The following is a 14562-nucleotide window of genomic DNA, read 5'->3' on the forward strand; positions in this document are numbered from 1 at the left end:
CAGTGTAGGACATGTTTACTGTCCTACTTCCAAATTGATCAGTAAGCAGCAGAGGCAGGCGGAGCTGGGGTTATTCTTGGACTCACTGTAGGTCAGTCCCCCCCACACACACCCCCTTGGGACCTGTGTTTTTCCTGTCTCCACAAGGCAATGGATATTCTAGCCTTTGCCCAGTTTCCTCACCAGGAGAGGGCACCGCCAGTCCCATTCACAGGAGTCCCCCCGGTCCTCTGAGCCCTGGGGCCTCCCGTCCTGCTGCCTGCCCGGCTCACCCCTTGGGAAGGCATTGGGTTGGCCCACACGGCTGGGTCCTGAGTCAGACTCACCAACGAGGTGGGAATCTGGAACACACCCCACCTTCTCTGTGCCCAGAGCGTGGCCCAGCGAGGGCGCTGCGACTACCCCCTCCGTCGCTGCCTCCTGAGTCAGCAGTCATGGCCCTGCCCAGGGCGCGGGTCTGAGGGTTTAGCCGCCCCATCTGCGGTGCCTGGGGTGTCAGGAGGAAGACTCCAGTCAGACAGGAAGGCCTGGGGCCGATAGCACCAGCAGGAAGGAATGCCACCCGGGTGAGCCAGCGGGGCCCCGGGCAAGTCCCGCGCCGCCCCTCCCGGTCACGGGGGCGTGGCCTGGCCGCGGCCGCGCTCTTCCCGGCCCGCCGGCGTCTGCACCGCGCACACGGCTCCGCGGGCGGCGCACACCGGCCTCCGGACCGCAGGTAATGGGACACGTGCCGGGTGAGGGGCGAGTGGAGCGCTGGTCTTTAGGAGGACGGGCTCTCCCACCGGCCTGACATTTTGGGGCTCCTCGGTGGGCCTGGATTGGATCCCAGCTCTGCGCCTGCCTAGCTGGCTGAGCACCTGCCTCCTCCTCTAGAAGTATCGGGGGAGGATGACAAATATGCACCTCCCTGGGGTGTCTTGAGGCTGCGGCCAGGCCAGGTCCTGCCACAGCAGGGGACCCTAACTCCTGTTTCTGTCGCTGACCTGCTGCAGGACCTTCAGAAAAAACCTTTGAGGGCTCAGTTTCCCCATTTGTAGAATGAAGAGCCAAACTAGGGCTCTGAAGGCTTCGCCCGCTCTGCCTTTGTGGAACCAAACGCTTGGGAAGACGAAGGTGTTTCCCCTCAAAACGTCCCAGTCTCTGTGCTTGACCAACAAGCGAAGGCGGCTGCCTTCCCGGCCCCTCCGAAGGCGCCCTCCTGCCCGGCCTGGTGGGCTGGAGAGGATGAGGAAGCCAGTCGTCTCCTCAGCTTTGGGCTCAAAGGCACTTTTGGGGAGAAAATGCTGAAGAGGCAGAGCCAGGCCTTGGGGGAGGGGAGCCCCGCCCCTCCCTGTCCCGCTCCCACCCCCCCCCTCCGCATCAGGAGCCCCCCCACCCCCACCCCGCGCTCCGAGGGAGCATCCCAACCCCTCTCCTCTCAATTGGCCTTCAGGCCTCCAGCCAATCCGATTTCTTTTTAAGGGGGGTAAGAAAGATGATAGGCACGTGCTGGTTATTTTATACTGCTTTGTTTAGAAACTGCCAGAAAAATGTTGAGTCAGGAGTGCGTGTTGGTGGGGAGTTGCGGTGAGGGAAGTGTGCGGTGTTTTGTTTTGGGTCCAAACCAAACAGATCTATAAATAATGGGATCCCTCTTGTCTCTGAAACTCGTCGAACTGGGGCTGGCGTAGCCCTCTAAAACGCCCGGGTACCTGTGCTCTCAAATCCTCTCCAGGCCCCTGTAAAAGAGCGCTCTCTCTCTCCAGCATGGGCTCCACCCTGGGGATGTGCTGGGCATCCCGTTGCCAGGGGCCTCACTCCACTTTCATAGCAACTCTAGGGTGGGGGAGGGGGAGGCCTCATTCTTTTTTTTTTTTTTTTCAGTAACAACTTTATTGAGATCTCATTCACATGCCATCAGCTTCACACTTTTAAAGTGTCCAAGTCAGTGTTTTTTGGTAACTCTATATTCACAGAGTGGTGCAACCATTACCACTATCTAATTTAGAATTTTTGTCATCCCCAAATAAACCCCAGACCCTTTAGCAGTCACCCTGCATTTCCTCCTTCCCATGGCAACCACTAACCTACTTTGTGGATTTTATCTGTAAGGATTTGCTTATTCTGGACATTTTATATAAATGGGATTATATCATAATTTTGGCTGGCTTATTTCACTTAACATCATGCTTTCAAGGTTTACCCATGTTGTAGTCTGTTACCAGCGTTTCTTCCCTCTTTCTGGCTGAATGGTGTTGTACGATTGTATCACATTTTGTTTATTCATTCATCAGCTTGGGTTGTTTCCACTTTGTGGCCATTATGAATAAAGCGGCCGAGGACATTGATGTATGAACTTTTTGTGTGGACATAGGTCTTCACTTCTTTTGAGTGTATACCTAGGAGTGTACTTGCAGGGTCATATGGTGAATCTATGTTTGACATTTTGAGAAATCACTAAACTTTTCCAAAGTGGCTGTATCATTCTACAATCCTACCAGTTGTGCATGAAGGCTCGAAATTTTCCACATCCTTGTCTGCCCTTGTTATTATCTGGATTTCTTATTGTAGCCATCCTAGAGGGTATGAAGTGGTATTTCATTGCGGTTTTGTTTTGTTTTTCAAGTTTTATTTATTTAAGTAATCTCTACACCCAACATAGGGCTCAAACTCATAACCCCAAGATTAAGAGTCATATGCTCTTCCAACTGAGGCAGCCAGGTGCCCTCTCATTGTGGTTTTGATTTGCATTTCTCTTAATAAAAAGATGTTGAACATCATTCCAAGTGCTACTGCCCATTTCTTCAGAGAAATGTCTGTTCAAATTCTTTGACCATTTTAAAAGTAGGTTGTCATTTTATTGTTGAGTTGCAGGCATGCCTTTTTTTCCAGGGGAGGATTCTGAGGCTCTGAGAATGAATGTAGCTGCCATGCAATGATCTCAGTCTGTGGAGGATAGCAGTGGGAACTGAATCCAGGTCTGTCTGACATTAAAGACTGAGCAATCTCCTTCTCTTAAACTGGATGCCTCTTTTCTGGTTTTTGCTGTTGTCAATTGCATATGTGTTGGTGGGGAGGGAGGGAGAGAGAGAGACCAGAGAAAAAGATGGAAAAGAGAGAGGAGACAGAAAGAAACTTAGATGACAGAATGAGAAAGGAGGCTGGACTGGCTCTGGCTGATTAAATAGGCACCCACCTTGGAGAGTCAGAGCTGGGGAAAACCTTTTAAGAGCTTTTGGTTTCAAAAAAAAAAAAAAAGAGCTTTTGGTTTCTTTCCATTAATCTCCAAATGTTGTGGGGGGAGGGGCTCAACAATTTTTATTGGGGGGCACACTCCCCCGCTAGTTTTTCATAGTTCCTAAATCTGAAACAAATCTGATTCAGCCCCAAACCCAAACAGGGACCAGCATCCCAGCATCCTTTAGTGTCTAACTGGGTCTAAGGATCTGGAGTAATGGTTGTCACACTTTTTAAAAAAAAAATTTTGAGAGAGAGGAAGAGAGAGAGCTAGAAAACTGGGCAGGGAAGGGAGTGGTGCAGAGGGAAAGGGAGAGAGATAATCCTAAGTGGGTTCCATAACCAGCATGCAGAGCCTGACACAAGGCTCTGCCCCATGACCCTGAGATCACAGCTTGCACCAAAATCAAGAGTCAGACACCCAGGCAACTGAACCACCCAGGTGCTCCTACCACACTTTTTTTTTTTTAATTTTAAAGATTTTATTTATTTATTCATGAGAGACAGAGAAAGAGGCAGGGACCTAGGCAGAGGGAGAGGCAGGCTCCCCGCAGGAAGCCTGAGGCAGACCAGACCGATTCTGGGACTCCACGATCCTGACCTGAGTCAAAGGCAGGTGCTCAACCACTGAGCCACCCAGGCACCCCTCCTGCCACACTTTTTGATTGTACATGCTTCTCAAGAAAAATGGTTTAGGGACATCTGGGTGGCTCAGTCAGTTAAGTATCTGCCTTTGGCTCAGGTCATGATCCCAGGGTCCTGGGATCGAGTCCTGCATTGGGCTTCCTGTTCAGTGGGGAATCTGCTTCTCCATTTGCCTCTCCCCACCCCTTGTGTGCTTGTGCTCTCTCTCTCTCTCTCTCTCTCTCCCTCTCCCACCCCTCTCTCAAATAAATAAATAAAATCTTTTTTAAAAAAGAAAACTGCTTTAGGCACCCCCAACAGATGCATATTTATAGATTTAGAAATGATATACAAATACTGTGATGATTAGCTAATGTCCAAAGGCCCAATATACACTCAGTGTGAATTTAATCACCAACAACAGTGGATGGAAGTCCACCTTGCCAGTAGTTCTATTATTATTTCAGTAAGCCATACCGTGTGTATGAGATCCCATTCATCATTGTTTTCAACATAGTAAGGTGGCTGATGATGGCCTCGAGTGGGGAGCACTTTTGTCTGTCCAGCACTTTTCCTGCTGGTCGCTTGCACTCTCTGGATTAGAGTTATCTACATCCGTGGTTCTTTGCAGGGACTCTTTGAAGCCACTCATACACTCTGCAGGAGCTGATTCAGTTAAAACGCATTGTTCGATGCTCAGATCCACCCAACCTGGCACCAGGGTGCCGCAATACATTGCAGTAGGCTGACCATAAAGAAATGAAAGACAGGACCGCAGCAGACCTGTCTGTTATGGAGCTTCCCCTTGGCCTTGGGAACCCCACTTAGTAGGCATGACATTCAGTGCCTGAGAGGGTGCACATCAGGGTTGAACTAGATACTGTTAGTGATTTTTAGTTAAAAGTTAAGTAGGAATATGGGACGCCTGGGTGGCTCGGTGGTTGAGCGTGTCTGCCTTTGGCTCAGGCGCGGTCCCGGTCCTGGGATTGAGTCTCACATCCCTGCAGGGAGCCCAATGTGGGACTCCATCCCTGCACTCTGAGATCAGGCCCCAAGCCGAAGGCAGACACCCAACCGCTGAGCCACCCAGGCATCCTGGGGTCCCGGGATCAAGTCCCATATTGGGCTCCTTGCAGGGAGCCTCCTTCTCCCTCTGCCTATGGCTCTGCCTCTCTGTGTGTGTCTGTGTCTCTCATGAATAAATAAATAAAATCTTTTTTTAAAAAGGAATTTTAGAAAATTATTTTATATCTTGAGCTGGAATCTGCCCTGGTGACATCCCAAGGTCCTGACCTCTAGAGCTCAATAGCCCTATCTAGTCCCTCTGTCCTGCAGGAAGCCCTGTGAACACTTGGGGATGGTGACCAGGTCTGTCCATGCAATGCTTATCCCTACCTAGGCTTAGTGCCCTACTCCTCCAGACATTTCTCTTGGGTTTGATCTTAATATCCCACATGTCCCCTGGATTATCTCTGTCCAGACTCTATTCTGTTCAGAACCCAGGATTGAACCTAGGTTGGGAGATGGTGAGATATGGATCATCTTCTTCACTATAGACTATGTCCTTCTGTTGATACGACCTAAAACTGTTAGCTTTGCTCTGTAGCTTTATCACCTTGTTGGCTCATATTACACTTTAACAAACATTGCTTATGCACCTACCATGTGCTAGACACCAAGTTAGATGATTGTGCTGACATTTATTTACCTTTCAGAGGGTCTTTTAGAACTCCTAGGTCTTTCTGTATGAACAGCCTTCAACCAATCCTCTCTCTGCACAGACTAGATTTTGTCCCTTTTTAGTTCAGCCTAGGTGCCACCCTGCACTGCTCAGAGGCAACCTCAGGCCCTGGCTACTTTGTGGAGTGTGCTGTGGCCAAAAGGGTCATATACATTCATAACAGGTCCATCTGGTGTGTGGTCAGCTGGCTAGGCAGCGTGGGTTGTTATCTCACCATTAAACTGCCTGGATGGACTGGGGATAAGATGGTGGAGGAGGTGGGAACTGAAGCATCTTCCTTCTTTCCCTCTGTGAGGTTCCCCTCACACTTGACTTCAGACTCAGATCTGAGTTCATATCTAGATGTCTTGCTATGTGACCCTGGGCAAGTCCCTTTCCCTTTCTGGGCCTCAGTTTTGGTCTCCTGGCTACAACTCTGTGAACCTGTAGCTTGGAGAAAGGGAGAGGTCGCCAAACCTGGGGAGCTGAGGTGGGGGTGGGGTGGGGTGAGCATGGGGCAGGAAAGGGGAGAGTGTGGAAGAAGAAGGGGTATGAACAAGTAGTATAAAGTGAAGAGGGAGCTGCTAAAGAAACTCTGCTAGGCTAGCATGTCTCTAAGCTCTTAATTTCAGTACTTTATGACTTGTTTTATGACTATGAAGCACTTTGTCTAAGCCAGGGGCTAGAATGTAAGAGAGAGCAAGAAAAACACGATTCCTATTCCCAGGGAGCTCAGAAGTAAAGTCCTTTTAATTTCAATCCTCACAGCAACCCTGCAAGACAATGACACTGATCCCTATTTTACAGACAAGGAAACTGAGTCTCAGAGAAGTGATTTACTCAAAGTCATGAAGCTGAGAAGTAAAGTGATAAAGCATGAATTCAAAAGGCTCTGTCAGCCCCCATTGAAGCAGTGACTTAATCAAGATACCTCTCAGTATGGGGTCCCTGGGTGGCTCAGCGGTTTAGCACCTGCCTTCGGCCCAGAGTGTGATCCTGGAGACCCGGGATCCAGTCCTGCATCAGGCTCCCTGCATGGAGCCTGTTTCTCCCTCTGCCTGTGTCTGCCTCTCTCTGTCTCTCATGAATAAATAAATAAGATCTTTTTTTAATTTTTATTTATTTTTATTTTTTTTAATCTTAAAAAAAACAACATACCTCTCAGTATAACGTTCTGGCAAAAGGGAATGGTAATTTTACCATGTACTTTCCTACCCACAACCCCATACATGCATTCTAAGATATAAATAACATAAATGACATTATTCTCTGTCTTGTAGATGAGAATAAGAACCTAGAAGGGAGAGTGCTGCGCCCGAGGGCCCAGGGTGAGTTGGAGACAGGGCCAGGACCATGTTCTTGATCTCATGACAGCTGACTCAGTTTCTTCCCCCACCCCCACCCCGAGCCCTGCCTGGGGTTGTTGGAAGGATTTACCACCCACACCTTGGGATCCCAAAGCTGGTGAAAAGACCATTTCTGTTCCATGCCCCTCATTTCCGAGGGTCTGTTTCTGATTTATTCCCCTCCCCAACTGTCCTGATGGAGGTGGAGGAACTCCGGATGAGGGAATTGGCACTGAAGCAGTGCCCAGGCTGGGACTCTAGGATGGAGAGGCTGACCTAGAGAACGTCAAGGATTGAAGCCGATGGCATTTCCCAAAGCTGCGTCAGACTATACTGAACCACGTTCTGGAGTAAAGGACTGTGTACTTGCATGTTTTGGGGAAAGGTTGGAATTAATAGTGTGAAAGAGCTTTTTCTCCTGCAGCCCTTTTCAGAGTCTTTATTTTTATTATTATTTTTAAGATTTTATTTATTTATCTGACAGAGAAAGGGAGACGGTGAGCACAAGCAGGGGGAGCAGCAGAGGTAGAAAGAAAGCAGGCTCTTCATTGAGCAGGGAGCCTGATGTAGGGCTCAATCCCAGAATCCTGGGATCATCATTCAAGCCAAAGGCAGATGCTCAACCAACTGAGCCACCCAGGTGCTCCTTTTCAGAGCCTTTAATACACAATCATACAATCATACATTTTTTTTTAAAGATTTTATTTATTTATTCATGAGAGACACACAGAGAGAGACAGAGACACAGGCAGAGGGAAAAGCAGGCTCCATGCAGGGAGCCCGACGTGGGACTTGATCCCAGGTCTTCAGGATCCCCAGGTCTTCAGGATCACTCCCTGGGCTGAAGGCAGTGCTAAACCACTGAGCCACCCAGGCTGCCCACACAGTCATACATTTTGGAGCTGCAATAAGGTGGGTATGGAAAGCAGTGATGGAAAGCAGTGTTGAACCAATTTCTTTGAATACAAAATCTCCTTTTTTCTTAGAGCACTCCAAGGGCCTCTGTTCCCTACGAGATACCATATACCATATGTATCTTATTATTAGAACATGCTGTTCTGGGCTTTCCTGCAGGTCTCATAAACCCTGAGTTCCAAAGTTCTTTGCTGACCAGATGAATCATGAAAACCAGGGGAGCACTAGTTTCCTAGAATGTCAAAGCTGGAAGAAACTTGTAGAGGGCAGCCCAACTTCTACACACGGGGAAACTAAAGGCCAGGGCATTCCAGCAATGTGTTTGGAAGGGCAAGGCCAGAGGCAGACAGGGAGACTATTTTAACACTTAGGGGAAAAGTTCTGGTGGTCTGAGTGGACCACACTCTGCCTAGCAGATGTTGCCTTTGTTAATAATGCAGACTTCCCCTAGCCATATCCTAACCCTAACTTGGCTCCTAACACCAGCCCCCGAGCAGGAACCTCCAAAGGAAAGAATCCTGGGAATCTACCCTGTCAACTGTGCTCCTAAGGGAAATTGGATCATCAACAAATGAGGAAGACATTGAGCATGAGCAAGGGGAGGGGATACTCTTATTTATTAAGTGCCAGTATTCTAGGCTTGTTATGGGCACAGTATTATTTAATCCCCACAACACTCGTGGGGACATATATTAATACTCCATTTTGTAGAGGAGCCAGGCATCTAAGGGACAGGAATAAGAACACACTTATAACCAACTCCAAAACCCTCAGTCTCCTTATCAGATCTCTTGGGAGGGAGGCAGTAGGAACAGAAAAGCCAGGGCTTCTTGAAGGAAAAATGGGGTAAACTGAGGCTTTGGCTATCTGGGGAGAAAGGAGCCAGGGCATCCTTCTATCTTTGAAGTTTGGGGGGTTCCCAGGAGCATGGTGGAGCCAGAGAGGGAACCTGGTTTAAGAAGGAAGATGTGGGGGCAGCCCGGGTGGCTCAGCTGTTTAGTGCCACCTTCAGCCCAGGGCGTGATCCTGGAGACCCAGGATCAAGTCCCACATCGGGCTCCCTGCATGGAGCCTGCTTCTCTGCCTGCTTCTCTGCCTCTCTCTCTTTCTCTCTCTCTCTCTGTGTGTGTGTGTGTGTGTGTCTCATGAATAAATAAATAAAATCTTAAAAAAAAAAAAGAAAAAGAAGGAAGATGTGGGGCACCCGAGTGGCTTAGTGGTTTAGCATCTGCCTTCAGCTCAGGTCGTGGTCCCAGGGTCCTGGGATTGAGTCCTACATCAGGTTCCCGTCAGGGAGCCTGCCTCTCCCTCCTACTATGTCTCTGCCTCTCTCTGTGTGTCTCTAATGAATAAGAAGGAAGACATTTAGCCCCTGCAGGGCTCCAGGCTGTGGCAGGCACTAGGGTTAGGGACTGTGACAACCTGAGTAACCGCCCCCAAAGATATCTGCATCCTAATCTCTGGAAACTAAGGTTACCTGGCAAAGGAGAATTAACAATTCAGGTGGAAGTAAGGTTGCTCATCAGCTAACCTTAATTTAGGAGGATGGTCCTGGACAACCTGGGAGGGCCCAATGTCACAATGAAAGTGGAAGAGGGGTGGGGCACCTGGATGGCTTAGTCAGTAGAGCATGCGGCTCTTGATCATGGAGTGGTGAATTCGAGCCCCACGTTGGGTGTAAAGATTATTTGAGGGCAGCCCAAGAGGCTTAGCAGTTTGGCGCCGCCTTCGGCCCGGGGCCTGATCCTGGGGACCCGGGATCAAGTCCCATGTCAGGCTTCCTGCATGGAGCCTGCTTCTCCCTCTGCCTGTGTCTCTGCCTCTCTCTCTCTGTGCCACCCAGCTCACTTGCTCCTCATGTAGAGTGGGTACTATCTGAGCTAGGCGGCAAAAGCACTGTTGAGACTGTGACAGCTTGGTGTCCCCGAGTATCCAACCATGGGCCCAGTCCCTTGTGACAGTAGGAGCTTAGAAAATGTAGGCTGAACCAAAGGGGAAATCCAGTTTAGCAAGACCTGTGGGTACAGAGGCCCTGGCACCACCAGTGACTCAGCAGGGCCGGGTCTTTGGGAGAAACATGCTAGGAAGTCAGGCATTCCATTTCCTTGTAGGATGAGCCTCGGACGGGGAGGGGGAAGCACCTGCAAGAGGGGGCTTTAGGAGCCTCTAACCAGGGTCAAGGAATGGGGTTCTTTGCTGGAGCAGGGTTTTGATTCGAGACCACCTGTCAGCTGGGAGACCTAGAACAAGTCACTTGTCTATATGAAACTCAGCTTCTTGCTGCATAATATAAGCCTTGCACTCATGAAATAAGATCTTGGGGAACATACTGTGTTCTCTTTCCTCTTTCTGCTTTCTTCACTTCTCGTGTCTCAACACCCCACCATCCATCTTGCTCCAGAGGAGGTTGCACATGGTGAACTTGAGCTTTGAAACCCGTCCCAGACATCCCTCTGCCAGTGGCTGATGCTCCACTGTGAGTGCTGTCCTTTTGAGTTATGCATTGCCCTGTGCACTAATTCTTCTTTTTTTTAAGATTTTATTTTTTTATTCATGAGAGACACACACACACAGAGAGGCAGAGACATAGGCAGAGGGAGAAGCAGGCGCCATGCAGAGAGCCCGATGTGGGACTTGATCCTGGGTCTCCAGGATCACACCCTGAACTGAAGGCAGATGCTCAACTGCTAAGCTACCCAGGCGTCCCATGTGCACTGATTCTTGAGCTTTAATTTTTTTAATTCCATTTATACTTTCTTATAATACAAATGTGGGTAGAGGAGGGATGGGGTGAGGACACTAAAAGGAGAAAGAGGGCTCCCTCAGGTCCAATCTTCACAAAAGCTCCATTTTCTTCCCTTCTGCTGGATGAGTTTCCTGAGGAAGTTACCCTGGCCTTAAGGACACTGCTCAGGGCCCCACCAATGGCTGACTACAAGCCAAGTCATCATCATTTGCATAGCACTCCCATGACTTAGTGGCTTCATTCCAGTGCTAATGACAGGGGCCTGAGTAGAGATGACAGCTTCACTCCTTCCACCTCCCAACACGGACAGAGCAACTACCTTTGCTCAACCACTTACTAGCTACAGCCCTAAGAAAGTTCCTTAGTCTCCCCGCGCCATCTCTAAAGTGGGCACCACCACAGCGAGCCGTCCCAGAGTTGTGGTGAGGAGCATATGAGAGGACACCTGTAATGTGCTCAGATGGTTGCTTGGCAGTTGGGAAGTACTTGTTTATATCATTGTCATCATCATCATCATCATCATTTCTGCTTTTTGCCAGGTCCTGTGCAGGCTTCAGGGGACCCAGAAATGAATCAGTCTTAGTCTCTGTCCCCACCCCCCCTGGCTGGGTTCAGGCTCTAGTGGAGGGGATGCATCCTGCTGAGCCCTTAGCAGAGATCTGTGTGTGACTAAGAATAGTGGTCCTTGGAGTTGTGCAACAAGGTGCCCTACCCTAAGAAAGTCAGGTCTGGCACAAGGCAGAATTGACTAGGCTCAGGAGAGCAACATGCCCAGAGACAAGGTGGGGGTGCTCCCTGGGCCTCCCCCCAACCTCCTTCTTCTTCAGAGTTGCTTCCTGCCACTGTTTCCCCTGTGGGACAAGGCCCCTTGCCTCTATGCCTTTGCATATTGTCCCCTCTGGCTCTTCTTCTTCTTCTTTTTTTTTTTTTTAAGATTTTTATTTATTTACTCATGAAAGACACACAGAGAGAAGAGAGGCAGAGACATAGGCAGAGGGAGAAGCAGGCTCCATGCAGGGAGCCGGCCATGGGTCTTGATCCTGGGACTCCAGGATCATGCCCTGGGCCAAAGGCAGGCACCAAACCACTGAGCCACCCAGGGATCCCCCCTCTGGCCCTTCTAAACTCACCCCAGCATTCTCTCCTTCAGGAAATTTCCCTGACTGACCCTGGTCTGATTTGGCCCCTGGGTTCCCACAGGCTCCTGATCCATCAAGAAATTCCTTGAGGACAAGGATGCAACTTGTTCACCATATATCCCCAGTTCTAGCACACAGTAGGTGCTCAATTAACAGACATAATGTAAGAGAAGGAAAGTTCATATCAAAAATCTTGACTATAAAGTTTTATTTTCCTTAAATAACAAGAAAGCAGGCAGCTGCTGACAAGGGCTTGGCAGCTCAACAACATCTCTGCAATTACTTTGGCTTTTCCTCATGGTCATAAGATGGCCACTGTTGCTCCTGCCATCACATTTATGTTCAAGGAAGGAAGGAGAGGCAAGACACAGCACCAGCACTGTTGGCTTCTTTTGTCAGGAGAAGCAAAACCCTTCCCAGAACCCCAGCCAACTTCAGCTACAAGGGAGGCTGACAAAACAACTAACTGGAGCTGGAAAAACAAATCTGCAGTTTTGTTAGCAAGAAAGTAGGGCAGGACTGATGGGGGGTGGAGGAGGATTAAGAGGGTGGAGAAGGGAAGATGAGGACTGGTCAGGCAATTAACATAGGGCTTTGTAAAGGAGGTGATATTTTAGCTGTGTCTAAAAGGTCAGATACAATTTTGACAGGGCATGGGCTGGGCTGAGGCTGGACACCGAATGTCTGAGGGTAAGAGGAGGTCTGTAGAAGAAGAAACTTTCATTTACTGAGTACTGCTAAGGGCAGGCACTAGCTACCTTTCCTCCCTAAGGTACTACCATTCCTCGTTCACAATTGAGGTAACCAGAACTAAGAGAAGGTGACTGCTATGCTCAAGGTCATCCTGTGCACAGGTGACAGGAATGTGGTTGGATCCTAGTGTGTCTGACCCCAAAGCACATGCTCTTGCCGCTATACAAATACTGTCTTGTTGCCACTCCTGATGTAATGATGTCCTGATGAACAAAACTACAGTTTTGTTAGCAAGAAAGAAGGGCAGGGGTTCTGGGGGAAGGAGGATTAAGGGAGTGGGGGAAGGAGGGTGGGAATTGGTAAGGCAACTAGCACAGGGCTTCATAAAGAAAATGGCATTTGAGGGCAGCCCGGGTGGCTCAGCGGTTTGGCACCTGCCTTTAGCCCAGGGTGTTATCCTGGAGACCCCTGGATCGAGTCCCATGTCGGGCTCCCTGCATGGAGCCTGCTTCTCCCTTTGCCCGTGTCTCTGCCTCACTCTCTCTCTCTCTCTATGTCTCTCATGAATAAATAAATAAAATCTTTCAAAAAAAAAATGGCACTTGAGCTGTGCTTGGAAGGTCAGATACACTTTTGACAATAAGAAAGAATGGCCTAGGTCTGGAGGCCTGAAATCATCTCAGCTGGCATTTATTCCACGCCTGCTCTATACCAAGCATTGGTCTAAGTGCCTTACATGTTTTAATTCATGCCATTTTCACAACAACACTATGAGATAAGCGCTGTTATTGTCCTCATACGACAAAGGAGGAAACTGAGCCAATAAGAGGTTGTCATTTGCTCAAGATCCCACAAACCAATGTGTCAGGATCCAAACCTAGGTGGTCCATCTCTGAGGCACAGGGAAGGCTGTTGTCTTGCCAAGGTCTTGGTAGATTGAGAGTAGATTCTGTACCAAAAACAAACAAATTTACAAAGAACCCAAACTCACAGATACAGAGAATGGATTGGTGGTTGCCAGAGGTGGGGATGGGGAATGGATGAAATGGGCAGTCAAAAGGTATGAACTTCCAGTAATAAAATAAATAAGTCATAGGGATGTAATGTTCAACATAGTGACTATAATTAATAATAATATGGTATTGCAGGGGGCTCCTGGGTGGCTCAGTCATTTAAGGGTCTGCTCATTTGGGCACATGACCAAATGTGCCCTAGACCAACATTTTGGGGTGTATTAGATAGACTATGGGCTCTGGTGCCTCTATAAAACAGGAATAATAAAACATACCTTGCAGGGTTATTGTAATTTGGTTTGGGTCATCATGAGCTCAGGGTGATGGATCAAACCCTCACAGAGCTTGGTGCTCAGTGTGGAGTCTGCTTGAGATTCTCCCTTCTGCCTCTGCCTCTCCCACTTCTCATGCACTTTCTCTCTCAAATAAATAAATAAATCTTTAAATAATAATAACAATACGGTATTACATATTTGAAAGTTAAAAGAACAGATTTACTTTTTTAAAAGATTTTATTTATTTATTCATGAGAGACACAGAGAGACACAGACATAGAGGGAGAAGCAGGTTCCCTGCAGGGAGCCCGATGTGGGACTGGATCCCAGGACTCTGGGATCATGCCCTGAGCCAAAGGCAGTTGCTCAACCACTGAGCCACCCAGGTGCCTCTTAAAGAATAGATCTTAAAAGTTCTCATTATAAGAAAAAGAATTTGTGGGGCACCACAATAGTTTGGGGCAATAGTTTGCCCCAAACAAATGCCTTAGTTGATTCACTTTTGTCTTGTTAATGTGAAAGAAAACAGCAGCTAACATTCACATGAGAAGTACTCCTGTTCTATCATTGATATTGGCAACTTTTTTGCTGAACCTGGTAGTAATAAAAAATTCATCAATAGTCTGATTCTGGGGGATCCCTGGGTGGTGCAGCGGTTTGGCGCCTGCCTCTGGCCCAGGGCACGATCCTGGAGACCCGGGATCGAATCCCACATCAGGCTCCCGGTGCATGGAGCCTGCTTCTCCCTCTGCCTATGTCTCTGCCTCTCTCTCTCTCTCTCTCTCTGTGACTATCATAAATTAAAAAAAAAAAAAAATAGTCTGATTCTGTGACACTGTTGTTGGCAATGGACTTATAAAAACTGAGAGTGGGTT

The 14562-nt window shown here is 48.5% G+C and overlaps 1 protein-coding gene across 4 annotated transcripts in view; it reads left to right on the forward strand.

Annotated features, from left to right (window-relative positions):
* The first annotated feature begins 287 nt into the window (after positions 1-287).
* The window catches only part of TMEM40 (transmembrane protein 40), a 46091-nt gene continuing 31816 nt past the window's right edge, over positions 288-14562 (forward strand). For 2 of the 4 annotated variants that reach the window (XM_049097660.1, XM_049097661.1), the window contains exon 1: positions 297-715. The gene's annotated coding sequence lies outside the window, so the exon portion shown is untranslated. Of the gene's footprint in view, positions 716-14562 lie in introns of all 4 variants that reach the window. The other 2 variants (XM_049097662.1, XM_025449424.3) reach the window with 2 other exon arrangements.

The sequence above is a fragment of the Canis lupus genome, chromosome 20, assembly GCF_003254725.2.
Source record: "Canis lupus dingo isolate Sandy chromosome 20, ASM325472v2, whole genome shotgun sequence".
Classification (NCBI taxonomy): domain Eukaryota; kingdom Metazoa; phylum Chordata; class Mammalia; order Carnivora; family Canidae; genus Canis; species Canis lupus.